General features: G+C 40.0%; 1 protein-coding gene across 1 annotated transcript in view; it reads right to left on the bottom strand.

The window, feature by feature from the left end:
• LOC134649152 (transmembrane protein 17-like) overlaps positions 1-21,427 on the bottom strand; it is a 269,508-nt gene that overhangs the window by 207,559 nt on the left and 40,522 nt on the right. The gene's annotated exons all lie outside the window — the stretch shown is intronic.

Here is a 21,427-nt window from a genome sequence, read left to right as displayed (position 1 = left end):
GAGAGCAGTACCCAAGATAGAGCTGATGCTGAACCCTGGCAGTACCTAATGGAACTCAGGTTTGGTGCAACATAGACAAACGCCGTTTTGGTCATCCGACTCGTCTTGATGAGCACTTGGGAGAGCAGTACCCAAGATAGAGCTGATGCTGAACCCTGGCAGTACCTAATGGACCTCAGGTTTGGTGCAACATAGACAAACGCCGTTTTGGTCATCCGACTCGTCTTGATGAGCACTTGGGAGAGCAGTATCCAAGATAGAGCTGATGCTGAACCCTGGCAGTACCTAATGGAACTCAGGTTTGGTGCAACATAGACAAACGCCGGTTTGGTCATCCGACTCGTCTTGATGAGCACTTGGGAGAGCAGTACCCAAGATAGAGCTGATGCTGAACCCTGGCAGTACCTAATGGAACTCAGGTTTGGTGCAACATAGACAAACGCCGTTTTGGTCATCCGACTCGTCTTGATGAGCACTTGGGAGAGCAGTGCCCAAGATAGAGCTGATGCTAAACCCTGGCAGTACCTAATGGAACTCAGGTCTGGTGCAACATAGACAAACGTCGTTTTGGTCATCCGACTCGTCTTGATGAGCACTTGGGAGAGCAGTACCCAAGATAGAGCTGATGCTGAACCCTGGCAGTACCTAATGGACCTCAGGTTTGGTGCAACATAGACAAACGCCGGTTTGGTCATCCGACTCGTCTTGATGAGCACTTGGGAGAGCAGTATCCAAGATAGAGCTGATGCTGAACCCTGGCAGTACCTAATGGAACTCAGGTTTGGTGCAACATAGACAAACGCCGTTTTGGTCATCCGACTCGTCTTGATGAGCACTTGGGAGAGCAGTGCCCAAGATAGAGCTGATGCTAAACCCTGGCAGTACCTAATGGAACTCAGGTCTGGTGCAACATAGACAAACGCCGTATTGGTCATCCTACTCGTCTTGATGAGCACTTGGGAGAGCAGTGCCCAAGATAGAGCTGATGCTAAACCCTGGCAGTACCTAATGGAACTCAGGTCTGGTGCAACATAGACAAACGTCGTTTTGGTCATCCGACTCGTCTTGATGAGCACTTGGGAGAGCAGTACCCAAGATAGAGCTGATGCTGAACCCTGGCAGTACCTAGTGGAACTCAGGTTTGATGCAACATAGACACACGCCGTATTGGTCATCCTACTCGTCTTGATGAGCACTTGGGAGAGCAGTAACCAAGATAGAGCTGATGCTGAACCCTGGCAGTACCTAGTGGAACTCAGGTTTGGTGCAACATAGACACACGCCGTTTTGGTCATCCGACTCGTCTTGATGAGCACTTGGGAGAGCAGTACCCAAGATTGAGCTGATGCTGAACCCTGGCAGTACCTAATGGAACTGAGGTCTGGTGCAACATAGACAAACGCCGTTTTGGTCATCCGACTCGTCTTGATGAGCACTTGGGAGAGCAGTACCCAAGATAGAGCTGATGCTGAACCCTGGCAGTACCTAATGGAACTCAGGTCTGGTGCAACATAGACAAACGCCGTTTTGGTCATCCGACTCGTCTTGATGAGCACTTGGGAGAGCAGTGCCCAAGATAGAGCTGATGCTAAACCCTGGCAGTACCTAATGGAACTCAGGTCTGGTGCAACATAGACAAACGCCGTTTTGGTCATCCGACTCGTCTTGATGAGCACTTGGGAGAGCAGTACCCAAGATAGAGCTGATGCTGAACCCTGGCAGTACCTAATGGAACTCAGGTCTGGTGCAACATAGACAAACGCCGTTTTGGTCATCCGACTCGTCTTGATGAGCACTTGGGAGAGCAGTGCCCAAGATAGAGCTGATGCTAAACCCTGGCAGTACCTAATGGAACTCAGGTCTGGTGCAACATAGACAAACGCCGTTTTGGTCATCCGACTCGTCTTGATGAGCACTTGGGAGAGCAGTACCCAAGATAGAGCTGATGCTGAACCCTGGCAGTACCTAATGGAACTCAGGTCTGGTGCAACATAGACAAACGCCGTTTTGGTCATCCGACTCGTCTTGATGAGCACTTGGGAGAGCAGTGCCCAAGATAGAGCTGATGCTAAACCCTGGCAGTACCTAATGGAACTCAGGTCTGGTGCAACATAGACAAACGCCGTTTTGGTCATCCGACTCGTCTTGATGAGCACTTGGGAGAGCAGTACCCAAGATAGAGCTGATGCTGAACCCTGGCAGTACCTAGTGGAACTCAGGTTTGATGCAACATAGACACACGCCGTATTGGTCATCCTACTCGTCTTGACGAGCACTTGGGAGAGCAGTACCCAAGATAGAGCTGATGCTGAACCCTGGCAGTACCTGCAGGTTCAAGATGTGACGGATGACCTAAATAGCGTGGGCCTATGTTGCACCAAACCTGAGTTCCACTAGGTATAGCCAGGGTTCAGCATCAGCTCTGTCTTGGGTACTGCTCTCCCAAGTGCTCATCAAGACGAGTCGGATGACCAAAACGGCGTTTGTCTATGTTGCACCAAACCTGAGGTCCATTAGGTACTGCCAGGGTTCAGCATCAGCTCTATCTTGGGTACTGCTCTCCCAAGTGCTCATCAAGACAAGTCGGATGACCAAAACGACGTGTGTCTATGTTGCACCAAACCTGAGTTCCACTAGGTACAGCCAGGGTTCAGCATCAGCTCTATCTTGGGTACTGCTCTCCCAAGTGCTCATCAAGACGAGTTGGATGACCAAAACGGCGTGTTTCTATGTTGCACCAAACCTGAGTTCCATTAGGTACTGCCAGGGTTCAGCATCAGCTCAATCTTGGGTACTGCTCTCCCAAGTGCTCATCAAGATGAGTCGGATGACCAAAACGGCGTGTGTCTATGTTGCACCAAACCTGAGTTCCACTAGGTACTGCCAGGGTTCAGCATCAGCTCTATCTTGGGTACTGCTCTCCCAAGTGCTCATCAAGACGAGTCGGATGACCAAAACGGCGTTTGTCTATGTTGCACCAAACCTGAGTTCCATTAGGTACTGCCAGGGTTCAGCATCAGCTCTATCTTGGGTACTGCTCTCCCAAGTGCTCACCAAGACGAGTCGGATGACCAAAACGGCGTTTGTCTATGTTGCACCAAACCTGAGTTCCACCTAGGTACAGCCAAGGTTCAGCATCAGCTCCATCTTGGGTAATGCTCTCCCAAGTGCTCATTGTGACGAGTCGAATAGCCTAAACGGCTTGTGTCTATGTTGCACCAAACCTGAGTTCCACTAGGTACAGCCAGGGTTCAGCATCAGCTCTATCTTGGGTACTGCTCTCCTAAGTGCTCACCAAGACGAGTCGGATGACCAAAACGGCGTTTGTCTATGTTGCACCAAACCTGAGTTCCATTAGGTACTGCCAGGGTTCAGCATCAGCTCTATCTTGGGTACTGCTCTCCCAAGTGCTCACCAAGACGAGTCGGATGACCAAAACGGCGTTTGTCTGTGTTGCACCAAACCTGAGTTCCACTAGGTACAGCCAAGGTTCAGCATCAGCTCCATCTTGGGTACTGCTCTCCCAAGTGCTCATTGTGACGAGTCGAATAGCCTAAACGGCGTGTGTCTATGTTGCACCAAACCTGAGTTCCACTAGGTACAGCCAGGGTTCAGCATCAGCTCTATCTTGGGTACTGCTCTCCTAAGTGCTCACCAAGACGAGTTGGATGACCAAAACGGCGTTTGTCTATGTTGCACCAAACCTGAGTTCCATTAGGTACTGCCAGGGTTCAGCATCAGCTCTACCTTGGGTACTGCTCTCCAAGTGCTCATCAAGACGAGTCGGATGACCAAAACGGCGTTTGTCTATGTTGCACCAAACCTGAGTTCCATTAGGTACTGCCAGGGTTCAGCATGAGCTCTATCTTGGGTACTGCTCTCCCAAGTGCTCACCAAGACGAGTCGGATGACCAAAACGGTGTTTGTCTATGTTGCACCAAACCTGAGTTCCACTAGGTACAGCCAAGGTTCAGCATCAGCTCCATCTTGGGTACTGCTCTCCCAAGTGCTCATTGTGACGAGTCGAATAGCCTAAACGGCGTGTGTCTATGTTGCACCAAACCTGAGTTCCACTAGGTACAGCCAGGGTTCAGCATCAGCTCCATCTTGGGTACTGCTCTCCCAAGTGCTCATTGTGACGAGTCGAATAGCCTAAACGGCGTGTGTGTATGTTGCACCAAACCTGAATTCCACTAGGTACACCCAGGGTTCAGCATCAGCTCTATCTTTGGTACTGGTCTCCCAAGTGCTCATCAAGACGAGTCGGATGACCAAACGGCGTGTTTCTATGTTGCACCAAACCTGAGGTCCACTAGCTAGATAAAAATTACGGGCGCCTTTATAAAATTACGATATATTTTTGTTAATTGATAATTATCAATAATATTTTTAATTGTCATTAAAAATTGATTTAATTTTTAATGGTTTGTAAAGCATTAACCATTAATTCTTTTTAATTTTTAATGGTTCGAAATAAATTAATATTAATGCAAATTGATGTTAATGCGAATTGACAATTAATTTTCCTTCAATGGTTAATGGTTAATTCGAATTAACCTTTTCAATGGTTAATTTTTAATGGTAATTGGGATTAACGTTCGGCCAACACTGCTACCTAGCAACAAGTTCACACTCGAGAAAAATGTTTAGTGAGTCATGTAACTGAAGCGACTGTATAAAGGTCTGAGCACACCTAAAAGCTCGGCACCGGATCAGCACCGTCTCAACCCAGTGCGCTTAACGCCCGTGTTTTTTCCTGCGCTATAAGCGCGCTGTCGATGTCACCCAGCCGCAAACACGATGTCAATAAGCTGTTGCCCGTGCCTATAGCTCTGGGTGCGTAGCCAACATGCCAACCGTTTACGCTCCGTAGCGAGCAAAACGCAACTAATGGAAGAGTGATAGAGTGAGACTAACCCTATTATCATCTTGGCTACGCACCCTGAGGCGTTGAGTGGCTTCCATTACGTGTTTACGTATGGTATGGTTGACGGCGAGCGGATGAGTTGGGGCGTCGGCGCTGCTCTTGTAAAGAACTTTTTGGTGTGCTCCAACCTTAATGCAAACGTGTTTCATTTGCGTTGACATTTTGTTGTGGCAGTTTCACATGTAGGCACAATATATTCCCGGACGTCATTAAAAAAAGGCTTCGCTGAAGGTAGCAATAATAATAAAAGCTTGCTGCATAATATTCCATGTGAGTAGGTGAGTGTCCTAGCTGGCCCGGATGCCATAAGTATCTGTACTTAATATAAATGTACAAGTATAGGTATGTTACCAGCGAAATGTAAGCAGTACTTAATTGCAATGAGGCTTTCATTTGTCTAACCTAAAAAAGAATGTCTATAAAATGTGTTCATCTTGACATTGAAATTCCATGGGGATTATTTGCAACTCTTTGTCAGTGTCCCACCGCAGAACAAAAACTCCCTTCATATCTAGGTACTTACATAATCTGTGGCACACAAAGTGCCACTTTTTGCTCATGTAGCGTTCAAAGTTAAAGCTACGTGAGCGATAAAGTAGTTTTAAGCATTTTTCTCCTCCAGTTAGTTTCTAGTTTAGTCTTACATACTAGACAGAGAGTGTTACGTACATACAATTAACATCCAGAAACTACTCGTATATCTACGCTATTTTCGTGCATCTCAGTATATTTCATTAAACTAAATGACATAAGTAGGTATTTTGTATTTTAAACTATCAAACATGATAAAAAAGGGACTACTTTATAGCCTATAGTATATTGATCAATTATGTATGTTTGTAATTGTAATCTAAAGTTTTCAGCATCACCTCGGCTCTCGATTCTCATTCAGCCACCGTACAGTTATCCCGCGCCCGCGCTACCAGTTGCAGTGTTACTGACACAGCGCAAGGTTGCCCGAGGTAGACGCCCGCTACCAGCGCTGCGTAATATTTAAAAGTACAATTTACTGGCACCGAACGAATCCAACTGACCTTTGCATTCTATTAATGTGACGGTGATCGATTAGATCTAATCTTTCAATATTTAATTAAAGCGCCTAAATGCTGAACACGGCTTTGATATTCCCAACTAAAATGTCAATATGAGGGACATGCGAGCTGGTTTGCCCATACAAATGATTCGATGTCATGATTTTCCCGTAGCGTTCCGTAGGTACATTGTATGTATTCAAACACTGGTCTATCCTCACCCGGTCAACTCCTATTGACCCTTTGGTAGCTAATTTGGTCCATCATTTAGGGCGCTTTCTGCATGTGGTCCAGTCAAATGCCTACTAAGTACTTACATTGTAAACAATATTAAAGCTTAACTCAGGAAAATACTAAGTCAGCTCGTCTGCTGCGGGCAATGACAGTGCCTTATCGAGCATTCCCAGGCAATGTTCTACTAAAGAGGATTTTACTCTACGAACTAGATCCAGTTTGTTGCTTTCCCTGTGATTTTATTGTTTTATATAACATGCATATACTAATTAATAGTATTTATCCTTTACTAGAATAAAATATAAAAAAATTGCATCATAAAACTATTTCATTAGGTAAGAGGTCTCCTGTTTAACGTGAATAATAGTTTATTGAGATCAAGCTCCTATGTAGAATGCCTTAGACTCAAAGTCAATAAGAGTCCAGTTGATTACATTAAATATCTCTATTGAGTAGCGAGGCAACATTCAATGTCAATCAAGTCAATAGTATCACTAATGAGGCGCGCTTGTCAATGAGTCCGATCTCAATCGAAGCATAACTATTATCTTTTACTTTCAATCGCACATCGCGGACAAAAGTCGCCGGCCGCCGCGCCGCGTCCGGTCGTCCACACGGGCACTGAACGGGTTAGCTTCTTTTTGATCTTTTGCTAAGGCAACTACTCGTAGAGTCTAGGATGCCTGTATCCCGTCGCTGCAAACGTCGTTCCTCTTTTATTTTTAGTTTGCGCGAAAAAGGTGGTCGACCAGTTGTAGCGTTGGGTCAACGTATTCGAGGCTAAAGCCTTAGCTGCCCCAGAGCAGCTGTTGCACAATAGTCGAGAAGATTCCAGGAATAATGAACTCTCCAATGCGACTTAACGATTGAGTTATTATTAGACTTCATACAGATAGACGTTAGTGCTTACTACTTATTAGGTATAGTTGATTAGATTTATCACTTATAATTGAGTTGTTTATTTCTACAGATTTGCAATATTTAAGAGTTTTGATACATGTTCAATGTTCTTATAGGTATAACACTGATAGATTAAAAATTCAAATTAACTTTTAGTTGGTTACATAAGTATAATTATACACTAAACGTTATTTGCTTCCTCCTTAACACCGAGCTCAAGTTACAAGTAGGTACTTTATTATGCTTATGAAATAAAGCGAAAAAAAGACATGTGTTGCTATTTTATTTACACTTTAAAAATTCTTAGTTAGATCTTTACCGTCTCGACCTGGAGATAGGGTTTGCACGACGGATCCGAAATGTATGGGTTATCCGCGAATCCGGATCCAGATCCGGATAATTTCATACATTTCGGATCCGGATTGCAAACCCTATCCGGAGACCAGGTAACAATTTTTCTAACTATTCTGAACTTTGTTTGAAACTTTAATTACCTATGCATAAATGAAATTCGACATTTGAGTATAGTTGCAGTGCCTAAAAGCTTATTTCGAAATGTGTGCGGATTGGATGCTGAGAGGCAAACAGTCGCGCAACCGCCTCGCGACCGTCGGCGCCCGCGCGCGCTCCGAGCCGCTCGTACCGCGCACCGGCTCGCCGCCGCCACCAGAGGCCCATCGGTGTCCTTGCATTCTTCGGGGGAATAGCAGAGCGGTACCGGTTCAATGACCCTTGACAATGTGAAGGGATTTACAACGAATTTAGCTCTAATAGACACGTTTTCTTTACGTAACAAAGCGTAAGGGCAGAGACCGCTTGACGGTCGCGCCTCGGCGTAACCTTTACACGTCTCCGTCAATACCAACCAGATAATGTTACTATTTATTTTATCTAGTGTCTATAAATCCACATAAGTACCTGTAGCATTTAATAAATACTAGTTTAACCTACTGGACAAGACGTGTAGATACTAAGGTAGGTATATACCTACTCAGTTAAAGGTGGCGTCGTCATGAGAATAAATATTCGAGTATTGAGGTCAGATCTTGTGCACTGTTTGTTTATGCACGAAGTACCACGATAGTAAAACAATGAGCTGTAATATTTGGGCGGAGATATACTCGTCAATATTTTGCAAGACTCCACTTTTGGTCAATATTACACGATTGTTTGTATGTTATGGTCACGTTGGTAAAATTAAGATGAATGGAACGTTCTGCAGCAACATAAAAATACCAGTATATGTTAAAAAAAAAATAGAGAGATGGGACCCAGAAATGGAGATACAGTATACAAGAATAGAGGTGGCCAGAAGTGCCTGTATGAAAATGAGTAAGCTATCTATACATCAACAAAGACATAAGGATTGAATTGAGATGGAGGTTAGTTAAATGTTATGTATTGTCGATCCTGATGTATGGGTCGGAAGCGTGGACTCTGAATAAGTCTACAATTAAAAAAATAGATGCGTTTGAAATGTGGCTTTATAGAAGAATGTTAAAAATATCTTGGGTAGATAAAGTATCCAATAAAGAGATATTACACAAAATGAAATGAAAGGAAATGGAAGTAATGCTAGCAATAAAAAGAAGAAAAACAGCTTACTTCGGCCACATCTACAGAAATAGTAAATATGACATGTTGAGAAATATAATGGAAGGTAAAATAGAAGGTAAAAGAGGTAAAGGAACCTACCTAGGAACCTAGAACAACATGGAGTATAAATATTAGGGATTGGACCGGTACCAAGGATGCCGCCACTGTTTCTAGAACGGCAAAGAGTAGAGAAAACTTTCGCATGATGATCGCCAACATCCGATAGGATACGGAAAAGAAGAAAAAAAATAGTAGTGTAATATAATATGTAATAAATATATTTGACGACCAGTCCGACCTAATCTGTAGACCATGCCTATGAAGCCTTGGTCCTAGGTTCGAATTTTGGTAAGGGCATTTTTTGTAAGCACAGATATTTTGTTTCTGAGTCATGGATGTTTTCTATGTATTTAAGTATTTATATCTTATATGTTTACATCGTTGCAACACACAGCACAAACTTTGTTCATATCCCTTTTGTAGGACTTAGTCAATTTGTGTAACAATGTCCAATATTTATTATTTAAATATCACCCTCAAATTTAATTCACTTTAATTTCTAAAGTAAAAGGGCTCATTTAGACGGTGCGAGAACTCGCATGCGAGTTTCATTACATTGCGTCATTTTATCGGTCGGCTGAATTGATGTAACCTCAATGGTCCGCAATGTATCTAAAATCGTATACAAGTTCGCGCGCCGTCTAAATGAGCCCTTAGAGTCAATGTAGGTATCAATAGAAAAATCTCCCTTTCGAAAATGACAGCAAATTCTGTCATATCATGTGTGAAATGTAAAAATTATATTGATCTATGAGGATGAGGAACTCAATACAATTATAAGATTTTTAAAGTCGGAATTGGCCTCCAAGTTACTATAAAAAGTGTCATTTCTTCAACCAAAATCTTGGCTGACAAATCAGTATCATATCGAAAACAGATCGAATAACTTAAATTCGAATTGAACTGATAGTCTCTGGGTGATATTGAAATTATTGAGCTTACAATGTAGCGTAGCCTATGCATGGCGTAGCAGCAACTCTGTGTGCTACGAACAATATCTGAGAGGCTACGGTTAGTGTAATAAAATGCTCATGCACTTATTTTAACACTTCTGTAATTATGTATAATTATACTTAAAATTTCAGTGAAGTTAGTTATTACTACATTTAAGAATCATATTACCTTATTTCAATTGTGATTAATGCTAATATAGATAACAGATGATCACAGTGTTTATTTGTAGGTATTTGATATCTGTATAAAATCACCTAGGTCCTTTACTGGTCTTATACTGGTGGTATTTTTTATAGCAACATAATACAGACCATGTACGTATAATCGAGTTTGGGTGAAGGTCATCGATTCGTTAGCTATTCAAAATGCATTCAGTTATAGAAAGTTGAAGAGGACATATGGTCACTTTCTTAGTATCGCGGTCGTGTCAGAAATGTGTCAGGAACTGAGCTGTCAAAAAGGCTACTAATTCCATTGTTGGCTGCTTTTATAAATAAAATGTTGACTTAACTAGAATTTCAGGGATATTTTCTGGACTCAATAGCAACGACATGGAATGGATCTCACTAAGACATGAGAATAATCAAACCGACGACCGTATTCAATTTTGAAGTTATTTGTATGCCTTTGTAATCAGTTTTAATACTACTAAAATCAGTAATCCACAATAGTATACAATTTTCAAAGCACTTGTCTTCGGAGATAAGCTTCCTCCTCATTTCTACACACCTATCGATCGATTGAAAATAAAACAAATAACAAAAATACTTTTCTCAAAAATGGACGGCAAAGTCGACGTTGCCGGTTAAAAAATAGGTCGCGAAGTACGTAGTATTATGGTCATTCAAAAAATTAAAAAGTTAAAAACATGCATACAAATTCCATTATTTAACGAGTTCCAAACTTTTTAAAACTTTAAATGGCCATATCAAATGAAGGCATAGGTCCATTAAACAGCCAAACAGATGGTCAGCACTTATTATTATAATGCGACCGCGATAACTTTAGGTGTCTCAAATACGTTGGCGTATTTTCAGCAGAAAAATACACTTCTTTTTTTTTTTAAAGGCGGCAAGCAAATATTTTTAATGGTTTTACTTTTTTCTGTGAAAATTAGAACGTTGCTTCTGTAAAATGTTTCTATTTCTTGCACCATTTTTGAGAAAAGCACTATATATGACTCGGCTGGAAGGCTACTTGCTGGCTTCGGATTCAATTAAACGGACTCCCAAGGTAGTCCGTTTAAAACGAATCCTCAGCCTGCAAGTAGCTACTTCCGAACCTCGACAATAATGTACTATAACATCTTCTAAAGTCCTTAATCCAATGCCCGAGCAGCAATTTAAAAGTTCTAAGATGCAATGCTATTTAGAGTTGTTTGCGCATACGAGTTCGGCAAGCGATTAGGGCGTCGTCGACGCCATGTTTACAAACAAAAAGATCAATGGTCGCAAAGTAGGTTAGCGCAGCCGCGCGCTGCGCCCGCGCGGCGATATTGCGCGGGTCGTGGTCGCGTGGCTAAGACTACCTCCAGCAGATGTTATGAAGACAAATGCATTTATTATTGACTTTAGACATAACAATGCGCTAATGAGTGCCAAGTAAAGAAAATCTATCATAAGTCGTTAGCACACTACTTCTATAACCTGTACATGAAACTCAATTCGACTTACATTTTCAAAACAGTATACATTTTATAATTTACATGCCTAGTTATATAGAATACATGCGGTCATCACACATAACGTCCTGAAGCTCTAATGAAATAATTTTATTTTTAGGGTTCCGTACCCAAAGGGTAAAAACGGGACCCTATTACTAAGACTCCGCTGTCCGTCCGTCCGTCCGTCCGTCTGTCACCAGGCTGTATCTCACGAACCGTGATAGCTAGACAGTTGAAATTTTCACAGATGATGTATTTCTGTTGCCGCTATAACAACAAATACTAAAAATAGAATAAAATAAAGATTTAAGTGGGGCTCCCATACAACAAACGTGATTTTTGACCGAAGTTAAGCAACGTCGAGCGGGGTCAGTACTTGGATGGGTGTTTTGCTCTATTTTTTGTTGATGGTGCGGAACCCTCCGTGCGCGAGTCCGACTCGCACTTGGCCAGTTTTTGAATTTTAATCTTTCTGATTCCATAAAAGTTTCAAATTAATTACTAGTATTAGTAAGACAAGTCCTAGTTATTTCTAACCTAGTTATCCTTACAATGATTTTTTGTTGGTACTTGTACAAAATTTACTATAACTTTTTGGGTTACTTCTATTTACAATCAGGATGAGGTACATACTAGGTAAAAAGCGCCACAAACTGGAAAAGAGTGAGAATACTAGCTTATTTTTGTAATTTTAAGTATTCCCGTAAATACGTAAATGTACCTACCTACCAGTTGGCAAAAGTGGTCTTGTAATGCTACATCTAGTAGGTAAGTAATCCGCATCGCGCGATCCCAAATGCGCGTGGCCCGCGAGATGGCCATTAGACCTACACTAAATGAGTTTCTCAACCAGCGGGTTTTTGTGCACTCTAGAAATCGTATTTTTTCGATGGCATTTGTTAGTGACCCTGGCTTAAAATGTTGATGTTCTCCATCTCTTCAGTAATTTATTTATCTTATGATTTTTGACGTCAAGTAGGTACTAAATGTAGGTACCAGCTTAAAAGAAACTGGGACTAGGCCATATATTATAGTTTATTATCACATAAAAACTCTATGATCATCATTGCCTACTTCTTACCTACAACCGGTACCTACCTATATAAAAGCTTAAAGCCAGCATCGAAGTTCTTACAATGTAATTGTTAATACAATGAATTAGCTTGCAGCAAGTGCAGCAGCGTGTAAAGTAAGCGATTAAATTATAAGATTATTAACTTGTGCCGCTTCTACTTTAGATAGTAGCATAATCGAATTTTCTAATTAGGTAATTAACGGATTCCTAGCCTCGTCAGTAGTGAGCTAGGGTTTGCAATCCGGATCCGGAATGTATGAAATTATCCGGATCTGGATCCGGATCCGCGGATCTTCCCATACATTTCGGATCCGTCGTGCAAACCCTAGTAGTGACCCTCCCTCCGAAGCCGGAGTTCCCGGGTTCAAATCCTGGTAAATACATTTATTTGCGTGTTCATTACAGATATTTATTCCTGACTTATGGATGTTTTATACGTAGGTATTTCAGAATGTATCTACATATATCTATTATACAAGGTGTCCCAAGAAGTAGTGATATACTGAAGCTGGGAGGTAGAGGACCTAGAGGGCTATCTGAATCACCCCCATGTATGTTCCGCGATTTTTCGTATTTTCGGAGTTATGATTTTTTTTAATTTTTCACCTATCGCCGAGTACGATGAGATTTTTATTTATGGTGACGTGAATTATTGCGGTAGATGCTTGATTTTTTTTGTGTGCTAAGCTAATAGATAGGCCAATTCAGTATGGTAACATTTACTATCGTTAGATCTTTGAATGGAATTAAAAAAAAATTTAATGCCAAGAAAGATAAAATTGTATTTTTTTTAAAGCGCCCTTGTAGTTGTGAACATACTGGGTAATTTTATTTTATATATATAATTCAATTCAATATATTTTATTTCGGACCATGTCCATAGTGTTAGTGTACATTCCCTTAATCTTATGTTAGTGAGACCTATACTAAATTACCTATAATAAATTATAAACTACGCCTCTGGACCCCATATGTACATCGTCCCAGTGTTTCCAGAAGGCGCAAGCAGGCGATTCTAGCACTAGGCGCAAGAGGCTGTTGGAACTGTCACGCACGCGACGCATCAGAAATAAATTAACTAAATAAATTTAATTACATGTTTTGTTAAGTCCTATATACTACAAAATGTCAGGAAGTTAGATATTTTGTAAATATATAATATGTTTTTGTCATTAAAAACAAATCAAATTCACTTTAAACATTTCTGATTGCGACATAATACAATGCGTGGTCCAACAGACCACATTTAAATGTGGTCCCGATTTAACCAGGTCCCGGTTTTTTTTAATGCGATATCATCAAAAAGTCATAAAACATACTTACCTACATAAAATATTATTTGTACCAAGCAAATCCGTGTGCGAGCGATGTTAAAAGTTTAACCATTTTCTCTTTAATAAAAAAAAACAATCTATTTTTATCTACTACTATCAGCAAAACACTACCGCTAATTTCCTTAGTAAGAGTATACACTTTCTTCCAGTTTTCTCTGAAAGAGAAATTGTTTTCATATCCAGTGGTAGAGATTGTCATATAGGTAGATAGGGAAATGTATGTTGCGGTAAACTAGCTTATAGCACCTACTGACATTGTGAATCTTTTGCTTTTACCCGTGATGATTGTTGCTTAAAAACAGATTCCGTGAACATCATAATTATGTATGTCAATAAACGACTAAATATTGAAAAAAAAAATGCAGATAAGTAAGTGCTAAAATACGACTTAAATTTGATCTCAATTCATCTCGAATAACTAAAGGGATTCGTTTTTTTGACATTTGCAAATATGCAAGACTAATAAATTAACATCGATACATAAGGTATATAAGCGAGATGATAAACACTCACAGGGTATACCTATGAAATAGGGCGTCTATTTTAAGGAACCTAACTATCGCAGAGGCGGAGAAATCGAAACAATAGCTCGCTCCAGCGCCGGAAGAAAGTTCCTGCTTATTTGCATAGAAGTGCGCGCTCCGACCGCGCAAGCCTGGGCCCCGATGCCCCACATAGACATGGTTTATAGTTTATTGTCGCGAACCCATTTCCGTGGGTGCACGACCACCACCAAGCCCGTGACACACTTCCCTCACTCCGAAAGTTTCTCCGATAGAGAAACCTACAATATCTAATAGCACCGACATCCGTCTAAGTGTATGCAGATTTCCAGAGCAACCTCCGCGACCTAAATAAGAACATTACAAAGCTAACAACAGACGAAGAGAGGCTAGCTATTATGCAGAATGTACAGGCATATTTCATGTTTTGTTATACCTACGCATCAAGTGTAGTTTATGTTAACGAAAAAAGCATGGGACAAAATCGACTTAAAAAGAAATACATTTTTCATGTGTTTTAGGTATTCAATTTTAATAATTGTAGGAAGTAAAAAAGAACGCGTATTTCGTGTAATATCAGAAACTGACAAAAACATTGTGATATTTCGTCACTGTTTCTAAAATAAAAGTCTGATTAAGCATCAATGACGATATCAACTCGATTTCATTGAAAACGGGAGGCGCAAAGAAAAACTTGCTCTAGTGTTACGTTAGAAAGCGCAGGCATTTCACCATAAAGCCTAGAAAGTGTACATAAGAAGAAAGTGAAGAAGTAGGGGAAAAATGTGCAATGCAAGTGCACCGAGACGCGGGAGCGAGAAACAATACTCTGAATCTCGGCAGTTTTCCAGATCGTTCGCGATCACTTTTAACTTTTTCTCCCTAGATGAAACCGCGGCGCCGCGCGCGCGTTTCTCGTCGCCACGTGTTTGCCTAGTTCATATATCGGATGCACTCATTTTTACTTTCTTTTCGATTCGCTCTTGTTTGTTTGTTGCACGTCGCGCTTCTATCGGTAAGTATATAGATGGAAGGTGCACCCCTACCCGAACGGAATGAAAAGTAAACTCATGAAGAGAACTTATTGCTGAAATGTGAGGCTTGGTGGAACATAAAACTCGCGTTTACTGTTTATTTTTTTTTGAGATTTTAAAAAACAAAATGGGCACGTTGCTTTCAAAATTATTTATATTTACGTAAAATAGGATAACAAAAGCTTAAGGTAAGTATATACCTAAGCTATATTTAACACCAATATTTGAATAAAAACTTAATTTTGATATACTCGTAAGTAGAATCAATGCCATGTATCACTTTTAATCTGAAATAATCAGTGATCGGAATTGGTAGTGCCATTTCACGGGACTTCGGTGCGTAAGCTTATTATGGATATACCTTTTCACCCCGGGTTTTTTATGAGTAATGATGACACATGTTGAATTTTATAACAAAATCTAGTAAAATAGATAGCAAATGAGCAATTTATCATAATAATGTGGATATTAAAATAAAATACGGAAATGTTACAAAAATACAGGACCTGAAAGTTTCAAAATTTAAGTTTTTTTTTAACTTCCAAAAACGATAAAAGTAAGGGTACCATTCGATTCCTTACATTTTATCCAAAAAAATATTGTATAGCAACTATATACATAAACGCAATATTCAAGAGTCTTGGAATCCCGAGTCTTGTCCATGTTCAGTACAATGTTTGAGGTCATTCACCCCAAATGGCACTACCTATTCCGATCATTGGAAATAATGTTTGGTTGGGTTAGTTTTCATTGATGTACTTACCTGACAGTTCATATTTGTACCCTTTACCCTACGAAATGACATCATTTTATCGCATGGTGCATCTCAAACAAGTGGAAAGGGAAGATCCGAAATTATGTTTTCAAATCAGCTTCATATTCGAGATACCTGTTTACCTGAAAGTGAAATTCTAATGTTCACACATGCCTAGCTAATAGATTGCACGCACGGCGCGCGCACGCACGTACGGATACCCGAGCACAATCAGATGTAGGTACCTCGAGCTCGGACTTTGTCACTAAACTAGCCATTAAAAGAGAGCGACATTCTCGTATTATTTGATATTTTAATGACAGTTTCTTATATGTCAGTTCCGTTGAATAGTTCGGATGGTCACATGCGAGCAGAATGTGCGGGAGAAAATGGAGTACACGATGATCAGACACGATACCTGCGTGATGCTTCAGAATAAACGACAAATAGCGTGATAAATTTCAGTTTGATGCAGATTAAAGACTGTTAGTGCGCGGGTCAGAGCGCATGCGCAGTTGCGAGAGCAAACGCAGGAAGTAGCATGCGCGCGAAAGCTGTTGCTTGGCGAACGTCGAGAGAAAGAGTGCGAAGGAGAGAGATGGGCATTTCACCGCGTGGGGTCAACGCGCTCGCTGTACTGTCGCTGATTGTGGCCCAATTGCACTATGTAGGTCTAGGCCGACGGTCGACGACCCGCGTACGTGACACACTTTGCGCGCCCGCGCACGACCGCAGTGCTTTCACGCCCCGCGCATGGGGTGGGGTCGCTTGCACCGTGCCCGGCGCTGTAGCTGCATCTTTCACGGAAAGCTGAGAAAAGACGGAGCGCCGTCGTAAATAAACACTTTCACGAGGAAATATATTCAATAGTAAATTAATAACATTTATTGAATATGTCTGCGTGTAGTTACGCCGTGGGGGATTGAGATCTCAGCTTTATTAGAATGCTCAGTTGGAGAATTGTGATATGATTTGTATTTCACAGCTAGAAATAATGTAGATAAACTTTATGATCGCTGACTATGTCTAGCCTATTTAGGTAAAAGGTTTAATGGATTAAAGTGATGTGAACGATAACATTTCGCGATTTATTACTTTCTTGCGACCCTTTCTTTACTTCGGACTGTTGTTACTTTAACTTATTGTAAATAAACATAATAATTTTCGTGGCAGTGTTTGTAACTGTAACATTTATACTCAGTGCTATGACGGTTTGGGACCAGCGAGACTACAACCTACATTATCTAAAAATAAGTGAATTTTTTGTAGTAGGACAAGATTACCTAAATAGACAGTCGATTTTAATAATCGAAGAAAGCTTTTTAATGAAGTCGACCAATAATGCCATTTTCTTGCATCATGTTAACCTATATGCAAGTATGTAGATATAACCCACCGACACGATATATTAACGTGCTGATAAAGACAAACTAACTAAGCAAAACCACCGGGATGTCCCGGTGGTCACAATTTTGCGAAGTGCGAAATGCAATAATGGAATGCGAATTGCACAAAACACACAAACTGATACAATCAGCTACCGATAATTTAAATAAACTGTTTACTTATGTCCATATGCATGTTGTATGATATGTACCTATATAATATTTAGTTACTTTTGAGGTGTGCAATTAGGTAGGTAAATACCTATTTAATTTTAGAGGTATATTAAGTTTATACTTAGAATAACAAAGTCACGTGGAACTTAAGTTTAACCAATGAAAGTGTCATCGTCGCATGTGCTACATAGGTATACAACAACAACAAAAATGTAAGACAAGATAATATAAGTAGACTACAACATGCAACAATGAAGAAACAAGAAGAGAAAACAAGTTGACTTGTGAGGCTCTAGGGTCAGAACTCGACCCAGTGCAGTCGTAAGCCAGGCACGCATTTTTATAAGACACATGCTTTATTCTTTTGTGCCTCTCATTGTCGTCTTTTCGAAGTTGTTAAGCAAAAATAATTTGTAGCTATCACAAAGGTATGAGGTTTGAAAAATGTACCAAATAGACCAACTGTAGAGACTTAACTACATGCACAACAATGCTTTGTATATATATCAACACGGATAAGCATTTGTAACTCGTTAGCTTGACAGAGAGAACAAGGTCGAATGATCTGGAGCAAGGTCAAAGCGGGCGAAGTCTTCGAGTGATAGTGTGGCCTCCCGCTGTATTCATTATCGCCAGATCACTCCATATAAATAACTGTAGCTATACTTAATGCGCGTAGGAGCCAATAAAACTTGTGCTGCCAGTGCTTACGGTGAGCGCTTACAGTTGTCACTAAAAAAATTAATTGTTAACAGTAGGTACATCTTATTGCTTATGGTGGTAACTTTAATTTAATTTTGTCTAATAGAAACATTTTCATTTTAAATTTAAACATCCTAAATGATTTACATTCCCTTATATCATACGGTATTTCGTTATACAATTTTGGGATCAAGTACTTCCTACATCTTTTTCCATAATAATTTTTACCACAAGACGGAACCACTAACATTTTTTTACTGATTGTTCTCTACTACTTACTATTTCTATTTGAAATGGAAATAATTTATTTGGTGATCTTCAACATGTGACATGTGACATAATTGGTTGTCCCAAAGAGGATACCACTGAGCATGTGTGCTCAGCAGTGGGCGATAAAAGGCTGATATGATGATGATGATGTGTGTTGAAGCCAGTGGACTTTTAAACTTCTATGATTCTTTACGATGCACTAAAAAGTAATGATACACCTGCGTAAATAATTACTAATTTAAAAGTATACCTTAATTCTACAAATAATTAAGGTGAAATAGCTTGAGGCCGATATTGTTATGTTGTTACACGATTACATTTATGTAAAGGACGCTAAATGTACAATCACAAAAAAAAATACATAGGATATTAAAAACTATCTAGGATAGAACTAGGATATGAAGACGGTTTGGAAAAAAAAAAACAAATGTAACTGATCGTATGTAATTTATTGTAGTTACATGTTGGTATATATGTATCTAAATACGCCTTTGTATGCGGCTTATAATTAACAACATACTGTACATATCTATCTAGACGTGGTTCGATTAACTGGCGGTACCATATAGCCAGCTCTCCCCTACAATGACAAGTACAATCTAATACCTTTAAACGTGCAATTTTTGCATATTTATTTATTTATATGTATAATTATATATTTCGGGGATCTCGGGAACGGCTCTAACGATTTCGATGAAATTTGCTATATGGGGGTTTTTGGGGGTGAAAAATCGATCTAGCTAGGTTTTTATCTCTGGGAAAACGCGCATTTTCGAGTTTTTATATGTTTTCCGAGCAAAGCTCGGTCTCCCAGATATTAACAAACTAAGCACAGTAAAACATATGAAAGATCATCAAGATATAAATGTTTGGTTACGCGACTAGCAACGAGTTATTAATACCGCACTATCATTAATCACAACCAACAAGCTGAGTAGGAGTAAAAAAGGACTGTCACGGTAATTGATGGCCGCATTTGCTGCACGGTCACAGTTAAATGGAGGTCCAAATAAGAGCAGGTGCATAAAAAAATACACGTTATTCGTCGAACCGAGAGAGCATTCTCGGAACCTGTTGTACAGCGTCTGTGATGAACGAATGCATCTTGCACACGGACTGACGCTCAGGGCCCCTATTCGACATTTAAAACGTGACTTGGCTATAAATATCATGATGACCATGCGTTTACTTTCTTGAACAGGCAGCCATAGGCAAAATGATAAGACGAAGTGCTTCGCAGTAGTGACAATTTGAGTTTTAATACCTACTACCCAACCACGCATAACAATAGTAAAGTGACATTGAAAATCAGTTTGTATTTGTACCTACTTGGAATTGTATGCGCTTGGAATTGTATACGGTACGAATATTTGAGTTTACAGTTTACATACGTATATGCGTTTTGAGACAGAATAGCATAGTCATAATGATGAACTTACCATAGGCCTAGGCAACATATCGAGTAACATAATTTGACAGTCTGGTTATGACACCGTCAGTTATTAAACTTATTAAGTTACCTTAAGTACTGTCGCATTCTTGAGTCAAATAGGCCCTTAGGTTCAGGATATCGAAATGGAATTCCGAGGGGCCGATCCCGGGCGAGCAAAATAAAACACGTGAAGATAGGCGATCTCGTCTACATTTTCCTGTAAGTTCTATTTTAAATGCAGTAATTATCACTGTCAGAATTTTAATAGAATATCTTAAGGGGAAATATCGTTTAAAAGGGACGTTACATTAAACTGCTACGCGATACTAATATAGACATAAGCAGTAATTAGTTCTTTATTGTAATAACTCGACGTAACATAATACCTGTTGGTAATGTATAAACTTTAAAATGATATACAAAAGTTACCTATGGTATTAATATAAGTTTGTTAGAGATAAACCATAAATAGTTGTGTGCTCTTATTTGCATATTTTGCGTCTATAATATTACATTTTTAATTATAAAACGGGACTTAATAATTTATATAAACAATCCTAAAATGCATTAGTGACTCAGAACTCAGATTACTAATCCTCATTAATAAGTCAAACAAAAACAACAAAATGTATCGATGTGTATCACAACAACAATACAATTCCTTAGAAAATGACGAAATCACATGTGCACTTCGGTTTACGTCACCCAGCAGAGACAAAAACGTACAATCCGAAGTGCATAATTATCTTTCATTCAACCCCTGTAAAGGCCGCTACGTCACCGACTAGGAATGCATGAGTCAGTGGTACAGATCACATACTCATCAGATGGAGCAAATAAACTCTTATTTTTATGATGTTGGAGGCAAACGAGCGGTTCGCCTTATCGCCCATGGACACCTGCAATGCCAGAGAGCTTGCAAGTTGTGCAAAGGTTTGAAGGTTGTATCTTTCCAGAAATACCGCAGGCGACAGTTCTTTCCACAGTCCCTTTTGTCAGGTTTCAAAATTATTTTCAACGTTTTCATGCCGTATATGTTTCAAAGATAAGTGAAATGACAATTTAATGGCAGCATTTGCTAATTATCTCGTTTATTGACGAGAAAGGGAAATTAAAAAAAGATAAAATAAAGTAAACCATTGGGTTTGAAAATGGGACTCATCCCAACAAATATAGCGTGTCCAGGAATAATGATTCAACTGAACGATGCAGCTTAAGACGTAGTAGTTCTCTAGAAAGCCTATATTCAGAGTTTATTTTACGTTTATATGTATATATGAACCTAAGGCTATCAGATAATCGGTGGGTCAATTAATATAAGGGTCAATTCATAACTCTCAAAAATCAATCCTTACGTTACTCCGACTAAGTATAAGAGCGACTAAGTTAGATGACCACG

This window comes from Cydia amplana, chromosome 6 (genome assembly GCF_948474715.1).
Source record: "Cydia amplana chromosome 6, ilCydAmpl1.1, whole genome shotgun sequence".
In the NCBI taxonomy this organism is placed as follows: Eukaryota; Metazoa; Arthropoda; class Insecta; order Lepidoptera; family Tortricidae; genus Cydia; species Cydia amplana.
Note: the sequence above shows the minus strand (reverse complement) of the source record. Positions and strands in the feature narration are given on the sequence as shown.